The 19,820-nt window shown below is 37.2% G+C and overlaps 1 long non-coding RNA gene across 1 annotated transcript; it reads right to left on the reverse strand.

The window, feature by feature from the left end:
* Positions 1 to 2,452: 2,452 nt before the first annotated feature.
* On the reverse strand, positions 2,453 to 13,052 carry LOC145670747 (uncharacterized). Its single transcript, XR_014128409.1, has 3 exons — positions 12,735 to 13,052; positions 6,689 to 6,827; positions 2,453 to 2,547 (listed from the first exon to the last, which is right to left on the reverse strand). It is a non-coding gene; the product is annotated as an uncharacterized LOC145670747 (long non-coding RNA).
* Between the last annotated feature and the right edge of the window lie 6,768 nt (positions 13,053 to 19,820).

Genomic DNA, 19,820 nt, shown 5'->3' on the forward strand with positions numbered 1-19,820 from the left:
CCCAGTACCATATATATACCAACAGGACGTACCTTAGTCACAAGGTGACATGAGTGAAACACTAAACTATTCGATTGACACCTGCGGCCTTGTCAACACTAGAGAAAGTTACAAAGTGATTAAGTAAATACGGAACATAGTTCATACAAAGTATAGCGATGTATGAAGTCTCCGTTTCATACGACTTGGATAAAGGATACATCTGAAATAGCAACAAAGAAATATATAATGATTTCTCTGGATAATTTGGATTAGTCCAGAATTCGAACACACACACGCTGGTAAGTCCAACATTTTTTTTTTTTTTTTTTTTTTTTTAACTTCGTTCTTCGGATTCCCAATAAAGTTGACTACTGAAAAGCTGAGTTATAGATTCTGTATTAAAACAACACCTTCGCTAGACATGTTCAGTATACACATTGTCTTACATACAGAACAATACATTAGTTATTAATGCATGTCTGAAATAATAGTGCTTCGTATAGAATTTTACTTCATCCAACCGCAATAGCACAAAGATAAAAAATATTCCTAGGGATAATGTTCTTATTACAGAGAAAAATAATTAAAATGACTTAACATTAACAATCATTTTCTTTAAACAGAGATAATATTTTATTATAATTTATGGAAGAAAGAAATAATTTGTAGTACAGTATCTTTATTAGGGTTATATATTCGTACAAAATAATGTAAGTACAACTGAGCAGTAGCGGTTTCTGACGTAGGGCTACCGGGCTACAGCACGCTTCCTATGTTTGTGTATTTGTGTTAGAGTAATTTTAGTTCAAAAAATTTCCATCTATTCATTTGTTTAAAGTGTTAATCAATTAACAAAATACAGAACTTTCCCATGACGATCTCCTTTTTCGAGCGTGGAGCGCGATTATCAGCGCCTTCAGCAGTGTGGAAGTTGTACTAACGAACCGAGCGGGCTGTACTGAATGGAGCCCGCTTGAACTATACAAGCCTATATCTCTAGCATGGAGCAAAGATCTCAATATGTCTTGTCCACTTTCCTTTTTTTTACACCCAGAATAGCTTCCACCGTGCTGTGTTAGGTTGAGCCCGAAGACATTCTGCGCAAGCGCCAAGTATTCCTCTTTCTCGCTTTCTTTTGCTTACTGGCGGCGCTCGCCGCTCGGTTCTGTCTTTTCTACTCTTTTTTATTTTCTTTAATCCTAAAGGTCCGGGAGCCCAGAATTGTCAGGAGTGTATATTAAATGAATTGAACATTGACACAGATTCAGATCGTAGCAGAATTATAGCGCACACATTTAATGGGGCATCGGTAATAAGGGATCAATTAATGGCGTACAATCTAAAATTAAAGAACACTTTCCTTTGGCACACTACGTCTATTGTTAACCAATAAAATTTGATAATGGGAAGAACTGCACCTCAAAATCAATCGACAAGAGCTTTTTTCCTGTAGTCTTTCAGGATTTTCCACATTTTTCCTCCTGCTCCCCACAGCGTGTATCTGTTTTGAAAAAAGTAGCTGTACGACGTATTCCGAGTGGGTCAGCTACTCGATGGAATTTCAAGTCACGAATCGTCAATTCTATCTATGAAAATTAAAATGTTTCGAAAGAGTGCTTTTCAGAACTAGAGAAATCCAACACAGGGAATTCATGTTTTGGTTAGAATTCTTTCACAAAATAATGCCGCATGTGAATATTTCTATAATCACATTTACTGCAGGCCTACCATTAAAGTACAAACAGCACTTAAATATTTCATTGAAGCCATTGAGAAAATTCGGAATGATACAGACAATATTAGGACAAGTGATATTTTTCTTCCAACAGTTGGTAAAACAAATATGGGCGGATTATATCTTGCAGAGTACCCAATGCCAAAGAAGTATGTGATCACATTTCTGCGGATGCGCGAAATAGATGTGAGAAAACAAGCCATTTGGATGCCGCCAAACTTCTGGATTCTGCAAATTTTAGTGATTTTTCCGGAACATTTCTGGACACTGCGGTTGAAAGCTACCCAATGTTAGGTAATCAGTGACTTCGCACTAAGCTTTTGGTTCTGTCAGCTTATCTTTAAAAACAATTTACAGAACAATTTTAGCGAAATAACAACCCTTTTGCAAATAATAGTGACCATACCAATGTCCACAGCAGAACCTGAGAGATGCTTTTCGTCTCTAAAGAGAATTAAGACATTCGTAAGGAATTTCCATAGGTCAGGAAGGTTAACTGCCCTTGCCATGCTCTCGATAGAAAAAAGTTTGATCAACAACATGCTAGATTTCAACTCCAGGGTGATAGAAAAGTTTGCCAGCATTACGAATCGAAGGATGGATATTAACTTCCGCCTTCAGTATGTAAATACACGTATATATATATATATATATATATATATATATATATATATATATATATATATATATTGTAGCACGCTTTGTTAATGACAGTACGAGCCGCCACTGCAACTGAGTCTGTCTTCAGAAAGGGCGTACTTTTAGCCACAACCTACACTGCTTCTTTTGACTGTCTTTCAAGCAGAATTCTGGTTTGATGCACGAAATACCTGCAACAAAAATCAGAAAATATTTAAAATGTTATATTCAGTGTGCTTAATTTGGTTGTACTTAACAATACAAAGTATCTTAACATTTTTGAGATTAAATGGACAAAATATGTTCGGTCAGGTATGGACTTTTGGGTTGCACGTAGAAAAACTATGAAGTGTTTATTGATGCTGAACAACAACTCAAAATGTATTACCATTCAAAAGTAAGTGGGTACCTCAATGGTGTTCGGGCTACCATGGGGTACCTAATGTCTGTATTTTTTAGATATATGAAAATATATGTCTCTAAAATGTAAGGAACTGACATCTGTTTACCGAAAACCTCAACTCGGTAAGCCTTATGGATATCGAGATATGGGAAAATAAAGAGCGACACTACAGAACTGTGGAGTTTGCGTACTAGATGGTGCAGTTTCGGAAACGTAATTACGAGGGCTTACAACAACCTCAAAAGTAGTTTCAATTAAATACACTACACACACGCCCTGATGGGGGTTTTCGGGTACCATGATATTCCCAGAACTCTCATTTCTAAATATTCTAAAATATGTCTTAATAACGTTTTAAAGAACGTTAGAGGTGTGTGTTTACCGAAACCGCAAGTCGGTACGCCTAACAGTTACCGAAAAAAATCGTAACTGTTATAAAAAGCGACACCATAGGTACGTGGAGCTTGCATATTAGACAGTACAATTTAGAAAATTAATTAAAATATGACTATCAAGATATTGTCAAATAAAGGGAGGATCCATATAGTTATGGGGTTTTCGTGTTAGGTGGTAAAATTTCCGAAACCGGTCATGTAAAGTTAATAAGCATCAGTAGCAATTTCATCTTAAAATAATTAGGTATTTCCATGGAGTTTAAGAACATCATGGGGTCTACCAAGATTAAATTTTAAAAGTTTTGTAAAATATATTTTGACATTTGTAAAGAGTATTAGAAATATGTATTTACCTAAAAGTTCCAGCTAGTACATCTAGCAGCTAGAGAGACACCATACAATAAAAGCGTATTAGATCTTGAAATTTCAGAAAACAATTATTGATCCTAACAAAAGTTAAATAAGATGGTACTTATATGGGTTAAGTGAGAACCTCAGACTCGTCAGTAAAATTTCGATCGAAAGATTAATTCAGCTCTAAATTTTCTTTGGACAATTCCAAGCGTTCATCGGGCTCTGAAATAAAGTGAACATTTTTTGTCAATATCTAATATAGCAAGCGAGATATAAGGAATTATGTATTTTATGACGTCGTAAAAATAGAGACCCACATGGATTTGTACTTTTGAGTATTTGCTGTAAGAAGAAGAAATTTCAGAAAACAACCGTATATACCTTAATAGACAATTAAATGGGCGGGGGCACAGTGGCTTAGTGGTAGAGTGCTTACCTCTGGTGTATTGGGTTCTTGGTTCGATCCACGGCCAAGTCAGTTTGTAGTGGACATCGTATTCGTGGGTTTTCTCGGGGTACTCTCCTCCCACCTTTGCATTCCATCAATTCTGTCAACAACATTCACTTGCTTTAATCATAATCTCCCTGAGACTAAAATGCATAATCGTGGGTCGCTACACTGAAATATTTCCTTTTATTTAATTTTAAAATTAAATAGGGAGTTAAGTATGATCGTATCTCTACGGGTTAAGTGAATACTCCAATAGTTTCTGCAAAAAAAAAAAAAAAAGATTAGTTAAACACCCTACCACTAAGCTACTGTGTCCCCGCCCATTGAATTGTCTATTAAGATATATACAGTAGTTTTCTGATTTTTTTTCTTATAGGAAAGACCCAAAAGTACAAATATATAAAGATCTCTATTTTTACGCCATAAAATATATAATTCCTTTTATCTTGGTTACTATCTTAGATATTGACAGCGAATTTTCATTCTTTTGTACAGCTCGATGAACCATTGGAATTGCCTGAAGAAAACCTAGGACTGAACTAATCTTTCGATCGAAATTGTACTGAGGTACTGATTTAACCCATAGAAGTACCATCTTATTTAATTTTGTTGCGACCAATAATTGTTTCCGAAATTTCAAGCTTTTATTTCACAGTGTTTCTCCAGATGTTAGATGTACTAGCTGGAAGTTTTGGGTAAATACATATTTCAAATACTGTTTACAAATGTCAGATTATATTTTCAAAAGCTTTTAAAATTTAATTTTGGTAGACTCCATGATGTTCTAACACCCCATGAAGATATCTAATTACTTTAAGATGAAATTGCTACTGGTGTTTATTAACTTTCCATGACCGATTTCGGAAATTTTAGCATCTAACACGAAAACCCCTTAACTGTGTTGGTCCTCCCTTTGTTTGACAACATCTTGATAGCCGTTAGTCATATTTTAATTCAATTTCCGAATTGTAGCGTCAAGTATGCAAGCCCCACATACCTATAGTTTATTCCCCCCCCCTAAAAACATCAGTTCTTTACATTTTAGAGACATGTATTTCCATATATCTAAAATGCAGAAATTAGGTACCGCATTGGAACCCCATTGGAGTACTCACTTACTTTTGCATAGCAAGGTAAAAACGCCAGTGGTTCTCACTTTAAGTTTGAAAACATACTATTTTGTCTCTTCTCTGAGCATCGTGAATCTGTCGGAGCTGTACCATAGTTGGAAAGACTCACTGATCCTTCCTATAGTGACCATGTAGTCAGAATTCAAAAAGGAGTAGCCCTTGAAGGAAAAACAATATTTTAAAATCCTTGCACCAGTAGTCGTCACCTTAAAATCAAAATGTTCCAGTAGTAGTCAGGATTTTCTACCAGTGTTCATCACTCAAATAACTTGACAATTTATTCAAAAACGCACTGTGTATCAGTTTAGGGTTGAGAATACAATATAAAGTAGTAAGCTTAATAACTTTGCATCACTTTTAGCACTCAAGAAAGAAAATAAAAACGTTTTTACATACTTTTTAAAGCAATTTCAGAAAGAAAAATGTTAACTGAATTCAAAAGTTAACTGTATATCACTTCCACGTTAAGAGTACAATATTAAATACTATGTTTAATAACTATACGTCACTTTAAACTCTCGAGAATGAACATAAACAATTGTACATACATTTTAAAAACAATCTGAGAAACAAAATAAGTTAACTGAATTCAAAATTTAATTATACATCACCTTAAGCTTAAGAATACACTATAAAATGCTGAGATTAATAAAAAATGAAATCTTTAAGTTTAACGTCCCACGGTTATGCCGGTTAGGATAAGGAGACGGTGATAATGAGAAATGAGTGAAATGGTGGAATGAACAAAGTGGGAGGAAACGGGAGAACCCCGAGAAAACCCACGAGCAAGGTGTTTGTCCACCACAAAGTCCACACGGCGCGAGTTGGGATCGAACCAGGGACCCCAAGCACCGGAGGTGAACGCTCTACCACTGAGCCACCGCCCCCCCTGAGATTAATAACAATGCATTACTGAAGAATGAAAACAAAAATGTTTTAGCTACCTATATTGTATTTACATGTTATTTCTCATTAACATTTTTTTTTTTTTGATAACTCATGATCAAGTCTAGGGATGCGCAAGAGAAAAGATTTGAGGTTGTATCCTCTCGAAAAGGTGCCGCGAAAGTTGTCTCGTCTCGAAAACTGGATCCGTTTCTATTGGAAAAGCTCTATCTTGTCTCGAATTTCGTAACAAAAATTTTCTCGTCTTGTCTCGTGCGCATCCCTAATCAGGTCCATAGCCAAAAACTTCATTTCGGAGGGTGCTCGATAGGGCTTTGGGATATCCGAATTTAGATATAGATAATCGATGTCGACAAACTATCGAAACTTGTTCGAAATATCGAAAAATACAGCAATATCGAAATATAAACAATATCAAAAATCGAAAATATAGAAATATGAAAGAGATCAAAATTATGGATATATCGAACAAAAATGGATATATGATCTTGGAATACGATTTGGTGGAATAATGAGGGAGAAAAATAATCATTGATTAAATATTAAATTGAAAAGAAATAAGAGCCTGACGCTCAAATACTTATCTATCCGGCACCCATCTTGATCCCCATAAAATATCATGAAGTGCTTCATTGATTCTAAACCCAATAATAGTAATTTAACAATAAACACAATATATAATTTACTACGCACCTTGAAATGTAGAAATTAATGATTGTAATCCCCAGCTTTCCAATAGACCTTTGATTTCTCCAAATGAAGATTCGGATATCTTGTTTCTTCTCAAGCAATAATGGGTTACAATAATCAGTTGCAGTCCAAAGCCAAGTCACTAAGTTAAGCATAAAAATAAAAGAATTCATTAGTTAGATGCATACAAAATCCTACGCATGTAAATCCGAATCTACTTGTATTAAATTGTAAATTTAAACAAACTAAATTATACTACAGTTATAGTGACATCAAACATACATTAAATAAGGTATACAGGGTGTCTCAAAAGTCCCCTGACATAGGGTAACTCTGTTATTATCAGAGTTACAACAGAATGTAGGAGGGAAAAGCATATCCAATTATGATGTTTTCAATCTAAAGTGAAGGAATTTTTAAAATCGGATGACCCGTTTGCGCTGTACACTCTCTATGCGCCCAATGTGAAATGAAAATGCAACGTTGCCATTTACCTGGACCCACAACAGAAGTGAGTGAAGTTACTGTCTTTTACGCTAACATGTCGATGGCCAGCCCCCGTTTCAAACAGTAACTTCATTCACTTATGTCGTGGGTCCAGGTAAATGACAACGTTGCATTTTCATTTAAAATTGGGTGCATAAAGAGTATACAGCACATTCATCTTGTCCGATTTTTTAAAAAAGTGTTCACTTTAGATTGAAAACGTCATATTTCGAGATGTTTTTCCTCTTACATTTTGTCGTAACTCTGATAATAACAGAGTTACCCTATGTCAGGGAACGTTTGAGACATCCTGTATACATCATAAGAGGTTCCTTTCTTAATTCTACACGGATGTGGTTTCATTGAATGTGAGGTGGGTGATACACATTAGGCCTTTTGGGAGTACGTCACACGGACGACCGTAATTTTGTGTTCAAAATTTTTATGAACTGGTGGGATATGTGATACATATGGCCACGGGCTAGAATTTTTTCAGTATGTCAAATATGCAATCAGATTTCATGCAGCTTAATTTGGTGAAAAGCTATTGCCAATTGAACGTTACATTTACCTCTTTCTTGCAGATGTTGAACCATGCCGTTAGCACGTGAGGAATGGATCGAAATAATCAAACTGTGGGGCGGGAGGAGTATATGTGCAGTGGTTGCCGATTGCAGAGTCATCCACAATGTGACTCTGTGTCACATGTTTCAGTGTCACAGTAATTAACTAAATTTGAGAAGACGGGCACATTCGTAAACATACATCGTAGCGGTTCAAACTCGCGGGACCTTGTTCCTTCCCCATTTTGAACCGGTACATGAAAATGCCATTTACTCCATGTTTGCCTGCGCCGATTTTGAAAATTCCTTCACTAATCGATTTCTCCCGTTGAGTACTACAAGAACCAGTTAAAATCTCGCGGGCCCTTTATTCTTCCCCATTTTGAACCGGTACATGAAAGTGCGATTTTTTTTCATGCTTGCCTGCGCCGATTTTGAAAATTCCTTCACTAGTCGATTTCTCTCGACGAGTACTACAAGAATCAGTTAAAATCTCGCGGTCCTTTTTTCTTCCCATTTTGAACCGGTACCTGAAAATGCGATTTTCTTCATGTTTGCCTGTGCCGATTTTGAAAATTCTTTCAGTAATCTATTTCTGTCTTCGAGTACTACAAGAATCAGTTAAAATCTCGCGGGCCCTTTTTTCTTCCCCATTTTGAACCGGTACATGAAAATGCGATTTTCTTCATGCTTGCCTGCGCCGATTTTGAACATTTCTTCACTAATCGATTTCTCTCGTCGAGTACTACAAGAATCAGTTAAAATCTCGCGGTCCTTTTTTCTTCCCATTTTGAACCGGTACATGAAAATGCAATTTTCTTCATGCTTGCCTGCGCCGATTTTGAAAATTCCTTCACTAGTCGATTTCTCTCGACGAGTACTACAAGAATCAGTTAAAATCTCGCGGGCCCTTTTTTCTTCCCATTTTGAACCGGTACCTGAAAATGCGATTTTCTTCATGTTTGCCTGTGCCGATTTTGAAAATTCTTTCAGTAATCTATTTCTGTCGTCGAGTACTACAAGAATCAGTTAAAATCTCGCGGGCCCTTTTTTCTTCCCCATTTTGAACCGGTACATGAAAGTGGGATTTTTTTTCATGCTTGCCTGCGCCGATTTTGAACATTCCTTCACTAATCGATTTCTCTCGTCGAGTACTACAAGAATCAGTTAAAATCTCGCGGTCCTTTTTTCTTCTCATTTTGAACCGGTACCTGAAAATGCGATTTTCTTCATGTTTGCCTGTGCCGATTTTGAAAATTCTTTCAGTAATCTATTTCTGTCGTCGAGTACTACAAGAATCAGTTAAAATCTCGCGGGCCCTTTTTTCTTCCCCAAGCCAATATTTTTTTGTATATTTTGAATGTATTCAAGTATGGAACAAAAGTATTATATAATTCCCTTAGTAGGCTTCTCAACTTAATATTTTTCAACTTAAATTTTATTTATTTTAATTATTTATTTTCTTGTGACTCAATATTTAATTGCAATCGTTCATTGGGGAGAAGGGTGGCCATTCTCAAATATATAAATATAGTATTCTTAAAATTTATGTGTTCTCGTACTATTAGTTTCTTCCACTAGACCTGGAAATTGCAAAATTAATACCTGGAAAACCTGCAAAATTCAGGGAAATTGAGTTCCATATTTATGTATGAACACTGCTATTTACATTTTTTTTTTTTTTTTTTCGAATAGGGAGAACTGTACGAAAGGGTGGTTTGAGAATAGTATAACAGTAGGTTTCTGGGAGTGTTGTTCGAAATGAAATCTTTAAGTTTTACGTCCCACTATTATGCTGGCTAGGCTCAAGATGACGGGGTGTTGTTCGGTGGGGGTCAATGTTGCCAATTTTGGGTAAAGTCGCTAAATAAGGGGAATTCGACCTCAACGATAGCGCAGGGTGACCATAAAATTTTCAGTTAAAAACGGGACAGGTTCTTGCAACACTAGACTTTTAGATCTACCTTTGTTCTTATCAGTGCCTTGATATCAGAGTTCCCCCTCTCTCTCTTCGTTACAGAGCGGGTACTTATGAAAAAGGAAAGACACGTTGAAGTTTGTTTAACACACAACCAACTGCTAAAACCTCTGCTGCCTTTCGAGCAGTACTGCGAACTATAGAGTATTTTTAATATAGGGATTTTCAGTTCAATTTTTGCCGCTTTGTTATTATTAATACTTTTAAAAGGAGTAAAGGTACTGGGTTTGTTATTTACTTCTTTCATTTACATAAAACGGGACGGATACTACTTTTTTCCATCTACTGACGGGACGGCCGCGACACGCCCCTAAAACGGGACTGTCCCGGTCAAAACGGGACGTATGGTCGCCCTACGATAACGACAAAAAAAAAAAAAAAAAATTCCGATTGGAGACTTTTTTGGGTGATTCTTAAATAACGATTTACCTACTTACACATTTAGCGACTTTTTGCTGCAAACAAAATGTTCATCTGTAGAGAAGCATTATTAGTTCAAAACAGTTTTTACGTTATTTTTTTCTGTTTGTTTGTTTTAATCAGCGCAAGTGATGAAGAGTTTGGAAATACAGCGTACTCACTACTCCACAATCCTGCATTGTTATGTTACCCTTGCCCTCTAACGAAGAATAACTACAAACTTGATGTCCTTTAGTTCGCAGAGTTTCCGTTGAGAGACACACGTAATACATCATTACCGATAGCAACAAGATTAGCTATAGATGCGTGAAAAAAGGCGAAGAAGGTGTTTGTTATATTTGTCCTCTGGGGTCTTTTAATTATTCTGCACTTTTTCTTTTACAAAAAATTGCTTAACGTAAGTACTGTAGTGTTAATTATTTCGGAACTATTTTGACCACAACATGAACAAAAGTACCCGAAACAACCTGAAATGATCCCTGAATTAAAGGATTGGTTGCGCCCTGTTTACAAAGATGTGAATAGAACCAGCGACGCAAATCTGTCTTCAACATTGGGGGGGGGGGGGGAGGGTAAGACCGTTACCATACTTTTTTTGGCGATGTCCAAAATACTTATGAAGTTGAAAAACAATGTTGTGGAGGATCAGAGTTGTCTTTAGCGTTAGGAGGCTGCAGATTTGAGGCTTATTCTGGGGGACATCTCACGTTCCTTTGTAGCAATCGGACAAAAATCATCAAATTTCTCCCAAAAAACACATTTCAAATCGGATTATTTGGGAGAAGTCCCCCTCAGTTCCAAGATTGGAGGGGACATGTATCCGTCATCCCCCCCCCCCCCCGGGATTTGCGCCAGTGAGTAGAACATATTGTTTAGTTTACATCTACAACTTTTACAATGCTTATAGACAATGAATTTCTCGATTATTTCTTATAGCGACTTTTCACCCAAAATTGGAGTCGTCACCTCTCGTTTCGCAAACTTATTGCCAACATTTTAGAAACTGGTTGCGGGGAGAGCTACAATGGATGATTCAAGTTATTTCGTCGCTTCCGCTGTGAACCTAAGTACAAGATTCCAAAAGTCACATTTTTTTGGTTCCAAACAATATGTCTGCTGGGTGAAAGCATAGACTGGAATGTGTTGCCTTTCCTACCTTAACTTTAATCCCATAGTAGCTCCTTTCCCAAAGTTAAAAAAATGCAATTCTTCCTTTCTTAATAGTACTTATGACCCAAAGTATTACGTAAGCATTGTATGTTACTTATGTAGCTCACAGAGCCGCAGCTATGGGCAAGCAAGCAAAGCACGTGTCCCGGGCGCGTGGTTGGAGGGGCGCCTAAAAGAGAGGTTATATATTAGTACTTTTCCTGGCGGTATTTAATACTTTTCATCAGAGTGCGAAATCATGAAATCAAAGTGAGAGGAAAAAATGAAATGAAATCTTTGAGTTTTACGTCCCACGGTTATGCCGGTTAGGCTAAAGGAGACGGTGATTATGAGAAATGAATGAAATGGTGGAATGAAGTAAGTGGGAGGAAATGGGAGAACCCCGAGAAAACCCACGCACACGGTGTTTGTCCACCACAAGGTTCACTTGGCGGGGCTAGGATCGAATCCGTGACCCCAAGCACCAGAGGTGAACGCTCTACCACTGAGCCACCGCGGCCCTAAAAGTGAGAGGAGACTGGAGGAGTGAAGAGAGAGAGAGAGAGACAGAGAGAGAGAGACAGAGAGAGAGAGAGAGAGAGAGAAGAAAACGCTCGCACTTTTACACTTCAAAGTAAATTAAGTCATTTATTTTTTCTGTCCCCCTCCTCCCCCTCCCCTAAGTTCTACTGTCAAAGTAAATAGCTAAAAACACTCCCAGGCCAGAAGCGCATCTACGTTGGAAATTTGATCGAGATCGGTCGGTCGGTGCAAGAGATTAAGAAAAAATGAAATGAAACCTTTGAGTTTTACGTCCCACAGTTATGCCAGTTAGGCTAAGGGAGACGCTGATGATGAGCAATGAATTAAATGGTGGAATGAAGTAAGTGGGAGGAAATGGGAGAACCCGAGAAAACCCACGCACACGGTGTTTGTCCACCACAAGGTTCACTTGGCGGGGCTAGGATCGAATCCGGGACCCCAAGCACCAGAGGTGAACGCTCTACCACTGAGCCACCGCGGCCCCCGGCCGGGAATCGAACCCGGGTGTCCCACGCCAAAGGCGTGTTCATTAACCACTTAGCCACGAGGGAGCTCATCTGTGAGGCAGTGTAAACCCCCCAAAAAAGAAAGAAAATAAACGCACACTGGATGTTTGCGCAACTGAGGATCAAAACATTCTCAATGGAGTATGAGAAATAGTAAACGTCAATCAATGTGTGCTTTTGCTTATTCATTACTTCGTTAATACTTAATTCCTTCTAGAAATAGTGAAACAATACTATGAAGAAACACTAATTAAACTAATAACAATTACGTTGTATTTCTTACCATACCGTTTTTACCACCCATAGAATTTCAATCTAGCACTATACTGCATTATCACGCCGTAACGAAAGCTGAAATTCAAAGACATGGCACTCGTTAACTGTTGAAGCTGTGTTGTAGCTACCTGTATATCACGCGGCCTTCGTTGGTACTCCTCAACATAAATACGTCACAGCCCAAAGCCAGGAAACATCACAAACAGAAGACAGGGGCACAAGCAGTGCCTGACACTTCACGAACTCAAACCCACCAAGACTCAACTCAACATGACCTTCAATTACGTTCTAGAAACCAAACCAGTGCTAAGGCACAAACTCACCAACTTCCTATATGAAAACACAAGAAAAAATCTAACGTTTTGGTTCCAAAGTGATGACATAACAATAATACTAAAAAGGTTTTAATTTTCAGTAACCCAAACATTAATTAACTAGGGAACATAACAAAGCAAAAATAAATAAATAAAAATAAATTAAATTAAAAAATAAAAACCTGACAAGTAAGCTCTCCCTGACTACTTTTTTTTTTAAATTTCAGTGAGGCTGTAAAATATGTCAATATCTTCGTTATATATATATATATATATATATATATATATATATATATATCATTGTAAACAAGTTCTTTAAACAAAAGAAAGCTCTGAGAGCGCTTACCTCTGACGCGGTAGGTCCCTGGTTCGATTCCTGCTCCCGACAAATAGGCTTTTGGTGAACACTGTAGTTGTGGTTATTCTTAAGACTTTCCAGTTTCCTTACATTTTCTTGATTCCACCATTATCATGTATCTCATCGTCACCTTCTCTCTTACATTGATGTACAATCATGGGGCGTTAAACTAAAAGAAAAAAAAAATCTTGCAAATATCCTAGTAAAAATGAGTTTTCTAAACTACACTAGTGGCCCCGCGTAGCGTATTCGCTAACGCTCTCGCCTTCGGTGCGAACGGTCCCGGGTTCGATCCCGGTGGGGGAACTCGGTCGAAAAAGTATCAAAAGATTTTAAGTCCAGCCATCCTGAATGAGGTTTCCTTGGCTTTTCCTCATTCACAGCAGGCAAATGCCGGAGTGGTACCTAACATATAGGTCCCAAGCCGTTTTCTCCCTTCCGAAATCCAAAAATGAAAATGAAATCTTTGAGTTTTACGTCCCACGGTTATGCCGGTTAGGCTAAAGGAGACGGTGATGATGAGTAATGTATGAAATGGTGGAATGAAGAAAGTGGGAGGAAACGGGAGAACCCCGAGAAAACCCACGCACACGGTGTTTGTCCACCACAAAGTTCACTTGGCGGGAGCTGGGATCGAACCCGGGACCCCAAGCACCAGAAGTGAACGCTCTACTACTGAGCCACCGCGGCCCCATTTTTCCCCAATCCATTCTTCCCTTCCTTTCCCCGGATAGTGTGATCACCGAGGGAAGTCATCCCTCATATGCGACGGGCTAACAAGGCCATTGATGCCGAAAGCCCAGAAATCTAAATCCTAAATCTTCACTACACAAGGGAATTTTCGCGCTGAAAACGGTTTATTAGCAATTATGTTAAGCAGCCCTGTAGTAAATCTGCACCAAGTAATAAATCGTCACATATAAAACGGAATGAATAAACACATAACATTCATTTTGCTACCTTGAAATGTAAAATGTTTCAAAACATTAATTTTCAAAGATTTCTCAAAATTCAGATTCACCCATTCCATTGTCCTCAATCATTAACGAGTTTTACAATAGTAAGAATTGTATTCGTAAACTACATTACTTACTTAGTACTATATTAAAGCAAGTTACACTAAAGGAATATATAATTAATGGAATATTTAACTAAAGTAATAGTTAACTAGTGTACTTACCCAAGCATTTTTCCTTCCTCTCTTCTTTTCCGTTTGTAAACAACCTCGTTTCGCAAGCAAAAGACGGTAGTTCAATGACGTCAGCCATGGCGAAAGAAAGAGGTGTCTATAGGCGGCCTGGATCTCACACACAGATGGACGTATATAACATATAGCTGAAGTATTTAACATACGTATATGTATGTAAAATACAGAAGATTGTTAGAAGTCAGACATCCTGCAGCGACATGATGTAATATCTAAGCGGGTAAAAGGCAGTACCTGTGTAGCATATGGATAAAGTACGCTCCGTACAGATTTCCTTAGTAAACATAACGAATCCTTGTATTTGTACAATATACCGCTGTCCGGATAATGGATTTTTCTCAGTGTATAGTTTACCTTCGTGTACAACATTTTAATTATTTTTTTAATGGGTGCCCACGTTTCACTACTTATAAGATTGATTGATTGATTGATTTTTGAGTTTTACGTCCCGTTCAGCAGCGAGGCTATATGAGACGTGGACCTACTGATTAACGTGGAATCCGAACCACATAAGCTCCCGCCGGGAATCGAACCCGGGTCTCCCGCGCCAAAGGCGCGCATGCTAACCGCTACTTGTAAGATAAATCACAATGTTACGAAATCTATTTTTTTTTAACAGATCCAACACTCCATTGGTACCCAAACTGGGGAGGCTATCCCTGAGACGCATGAAAGAAAATCAACACGGCACAGATTATTGAAATACCATGAATTGCAAAATTATTTTTACACTCTTAAAGCGTCAGATCTCTCTTTTCAACCACGATTAGCTAATCATTGTATTAAACAAACTTCCAATTAAATATTGAGATTTTGTTTTACTGATTCCAATATGTACGCTATGGGGCATAAACATGGACATTACGCAAAAGCGATGAAAAAAAAATGCAGGCTTTCGAAATGTGGGCATTGAGAAAAAAGGAGAGAATTAGCTGTATTGAACGGAAAACGAATGAGAAGGTGTTAGAAATAGTAAGCAGTAGGGGGAAAAGAAGAATTTTAGATATTGTCAACAGGAGAAAGAGAAACTGGTTGGGATATTGGCTGAGGAGAAACGGTATCATGAGGGACGTGCCAGAGGGTATGGTGAAATGAAAGAGAGGGAGGGAGTGAAGGAGACTGTACTTGAAGGAAGGTATTAAAACAGAAACTTGTTACGTCTAGACGAAGAGACTAGCAGAGGACCATTGTACATCAAAGCTTCTCAGTTGCAACAAGTAACCTGCCAACAATGACAGAATAGCTAATATGCAGCTGCTATTGATAATATGTTTAGTAATATTGACCAAAAAAAGAGAGATAAAATAAAAATAATAATTATTGTAACCAAACCTCTTAATATTTTAGCATAATTCGAAACTGAAAACGACTCAATTGTCTATGTCTTTTGAGTAAACTCAGTTGATATAAATAATTTTGTTCTATATTAGAAATACAAAATAACGGCATCGAACTCCAAGTTATTTGAAATAACTGTACAAAATCCTCTCACTTGTGAATATGGATTACAAGCATGAATTACTCACTTCATTAGGTTAAATTAAAAATATAATAATATGTTTGGTTAGTCAGTCACTTTTTACTATTACTAAAGCATTCTCTGATATTGGTCATTTTCGATTATTTTTATATTTCTCTTCCCTCCTGCTCCCCAAGTTGCGGGGCTGAATTTGGGTTTAAAAGGCATACGAAGTAGAGATGGGCACGAGTCAAACTAAAACTCGACTCGACTCAAAACTCGAAGCGAATTCGAGTCGAGTCAAAGGTAATTTTCTCGAGTCGAGTTCCGAGCCGAGTCACTGTTTTGAGGTCGAGTTTTGAGTCCAGTCGAGTTAGATAAATGTCTCCCTCGTCTAACTCCTTTTAATTCGTTTTGAAATCATTGCCTGATTAGACCGAATTCTCCCACGGGGAATCGCACCCGATGTTAGCAACTACTCTACTCGGGGCCACAGAGAGAGAGAAAGAGAAAAAAAAAAAAACATTTACGTTGCCTCTCCCCATCACCGGCTGAGCATTTCAAGTGAACAGCACTTGCGTTGACATAGTTCTCTTTATATTCTTACATTTTGATTTGAATGCGTATTCTAAGAGAGGGGTATGTGATATTTTTCGCGAAGAATATCGACTGTACACTTCGAAATGAATTTTAAACATAGTTGGCACTTGAGTCGGGCTGTATTTTTATAATTAATTTCAATTCAAATATACATCCTGTGTGGGAAAGAATTTCTAATATTTCCCATAAACCTGCTCTTCCCGCGTGAAAAACGAGCACTTCAATTAGTATAAATACAAAGTTTGGTTGAAAAATTGTAGTTTCTTTTCTTTTTCTACCCAATTTCAGTTTTCTCCGAATGAAATAGCACCTTTGGAGAAATTTTAGTTTGAAATCTTTCAGTTTAACGTCCCACGATTATGCCCTTTGGGCCAAGGGAAACGGATGATTAAGGAAAGTAAAAGATAATGGAATAAAATTGGTGGAATGAAATTGTGGGAGGAATCGGAGCATCTTTTCGGCACCTCAACTGACTCAAAATTTTCCCTTTTCTTATCAAATTTCCTTTGGTTTCTTGAGGGACCAAGTCCTGTGACGGAAGATATGTGTAGCCTATGTTGTTCTTCCAACTCAATGCCATATTCCTCTTCTCCTTTCAGACTTTCCATATAATTCTCAATTAAGGCATCTATATTTGTAGTGTCTATTTTGGTTTGCACATCACTGTTTTTCTGACTGCGTCGTTTATTGCATATATATATATATATATACATATATATATATATATATATATATACATATATATATATATATATATATATATATATATATATATATATATATATATATATATATATATATATATATATATATATATATATATATATATATATATATAACCTCTCCTAGGACCTTTAAAAACTTTCTAAACGCACTATTCCAGAAATTAAAATTTTCCGTTTAAAGACTCACTTTAATTCCCGTTGGCCACGTAACAAAGTTTACGTTTAATGAAGGAAATTTAGCGCGTTTTTCACCCCTAAGTTCATGGGACCGTGAAATATTTCCGTTTAATAAAAGGTCCGTTAAAGGCAGTTTTACAGTATAACATCTATACGAGCAGAAGCACCAGCAGGAGTTTTCAAAGGCGAATGAAAAACCGATACAAAAAAGAAGTTGCAAAAATTCGCACCGTGATACACATAATACTATATAACTATTCTTTCAGGCTTTGTTTCCATGTTGTCAAACTAAACACAACATACAGGGTGCGGCAGAACCGACTAAGCAGTTTCTATCGATTACCGCGAAAGCTGTGGTGGGGGTAGGCAGTTGCACGTGGTCTCCCTTTGTTCAGTCGTTGACAACATTTCAGTAGCTAATATGGTTTGGACCGGTGCACATCGTGGTTTTGCCGTTCGCGCTTATTATGAAAACAACAGATCTGTGATGTTTCGAGAGAAATGTTTCCGGCACGCCTCGTCCCTTTGATAATATGTTCCTGCGCGGTCACCAGATTTGAGTATTTGTGACTAGTGATGGGATTTTTACCGGTAAATATTTTTTGGGTATTTACCTTGGGTAAATACCCAGGTATTTACCCAAATTGGGTAAATATAAGGTTTTTTTTTCCCTTTTCAATCATATATGTGATAGAGACGTTCTTGAGCAGTACATAAAAATAATGAAAAAGTAACAGTAGATCCAGTAGAAGCTACAACAAATGTCAGAAGGCATTAAATTTATTATTTTCATTAATAGAAATGAGTTATGTGGTCATTTCTGTTTTGATATTTGTCTAGAGAACATATTTTTAAGAACTGATGACTCTGAAACAGACTACATATATTTTTTCTACAAGTAAAGAAACTAAACAAGTACATGGAACGCGGCTACAGGCTTTTCTTTTAATTTACATTCTGTAAGTGACTATTGGCGACAAATCATTATGACTGACACGACTTGAAATATACTTTCTGTTACATCATACATGCTTTAATAGCTACAAATGGAACACAGTAGGAGTAGGAGTATATGGGAGGATTTTCACACTTCACTACACTTGCTAGCTAGGTATCAAAATATAATAAAAAAGTGAGCTGTCTGAAGCCAGAATGAAGGAACTGCATTTTCATGTTTTGCGAAAAATTAGCATTCTTGGAAACAAAATGGATAAAATGCCATTGGATAATGGGCTTCACATGTCGGTTACGACAGTTTCTTTAATTAGTCTCTGGTTGGGTGGTATCAGAGTCATACGCCTAATTCAAATGATTTCATGCTTTAATTTAGAATTGGTCAAACTTCAGTTCAGTTTTCTCTGATTTCAAACACCTCAATTGGCAGCATCAAGCTAATAAAAGTACAAAAGAATTACAGAACATTCAGGACTTAGTAACGTTCTTGAAATATTCTATACACATAACGGCAAAACATTATCTCATTATGAGATGGCATTTCTATCAAGATTACTCATTAGATTCATCGGATACATGAAATAAATGTATGGAATCATCGCTAGTAATGTCTCCATCTATCTCTCACACGGAAGAAGTGTCACTGTCACTGTCTTCTTCAAGTGTTCCCTTGTTTCTTGCTACCATGGTTCATTTCAACTGTGATGAACTTGTATCTCCCGATAACTTATACTCTAAGTTTTTCTGCTGTTCTGACTCAACAGTCTTTTCTGTCTCTTTACGCTGTGTTGATACTTTTGGCTTCTCTTTCCGGTGATGCAACTTCCAGTTATAAGCTATATACGTATTTTTTTCCGGCTCTGGTAGCAGTCAGTCTATTCCTTGACTTAGTGTGAATTTTTGAGAAGGTACTAAAGGATCTTTCTGTGGCGGCTGATGACATCGATGTTGTTAATATCCGTTGTGCGACTTTATATAATGGGTACTTCCACACAAAACTTGGCACCAAATTACTTGGTTCATTTCACCAGAACTTGTTCAAATGAACTTCTTGCCTCACAAACTTTACTTTATCTTTTAATGTGCGAAACCCTTTATAACATTTACAAGATCTGCTTTCATGTTCTCTGCAACCTTGTATATGAACTCCAATTCATCGACATATTGTTCTGTTGTCAAGTCAAACCCCTGGGATGATGGATCAAGCAATGCTTCGGCATAGTGAATCGTTTGCAGTGCTGGAGCTTTTCCGCTATCGAGATTATTAAGAATATTTGTTTCTTCTACTTTGAACAACCGGCATTGGGGAAGAGCGTTTCTTAGTTGCTCTTCGATTCCTTTGAAGCAGAAAAAACTTGATGTATATTACATTCATCAGATTGTAATATATTTATGCAGGACACTATTGGCTTAAGAACAT

Source organism: Thermobia domestica, chromosome 14 (genome assembly GCF_964235325.1).
Source record: "Thermobia domestica chromosome 14, izTheDome1.hap1.1, whole genome shotgun sequence".
Classification (NCBI taxonomy): domain Eukaryota; kingdom Metazoa; phylum Arthropoda; class Insecta; order Zygentoma; family Lepismatidae; genus Thermobia; species Thermobia domestica.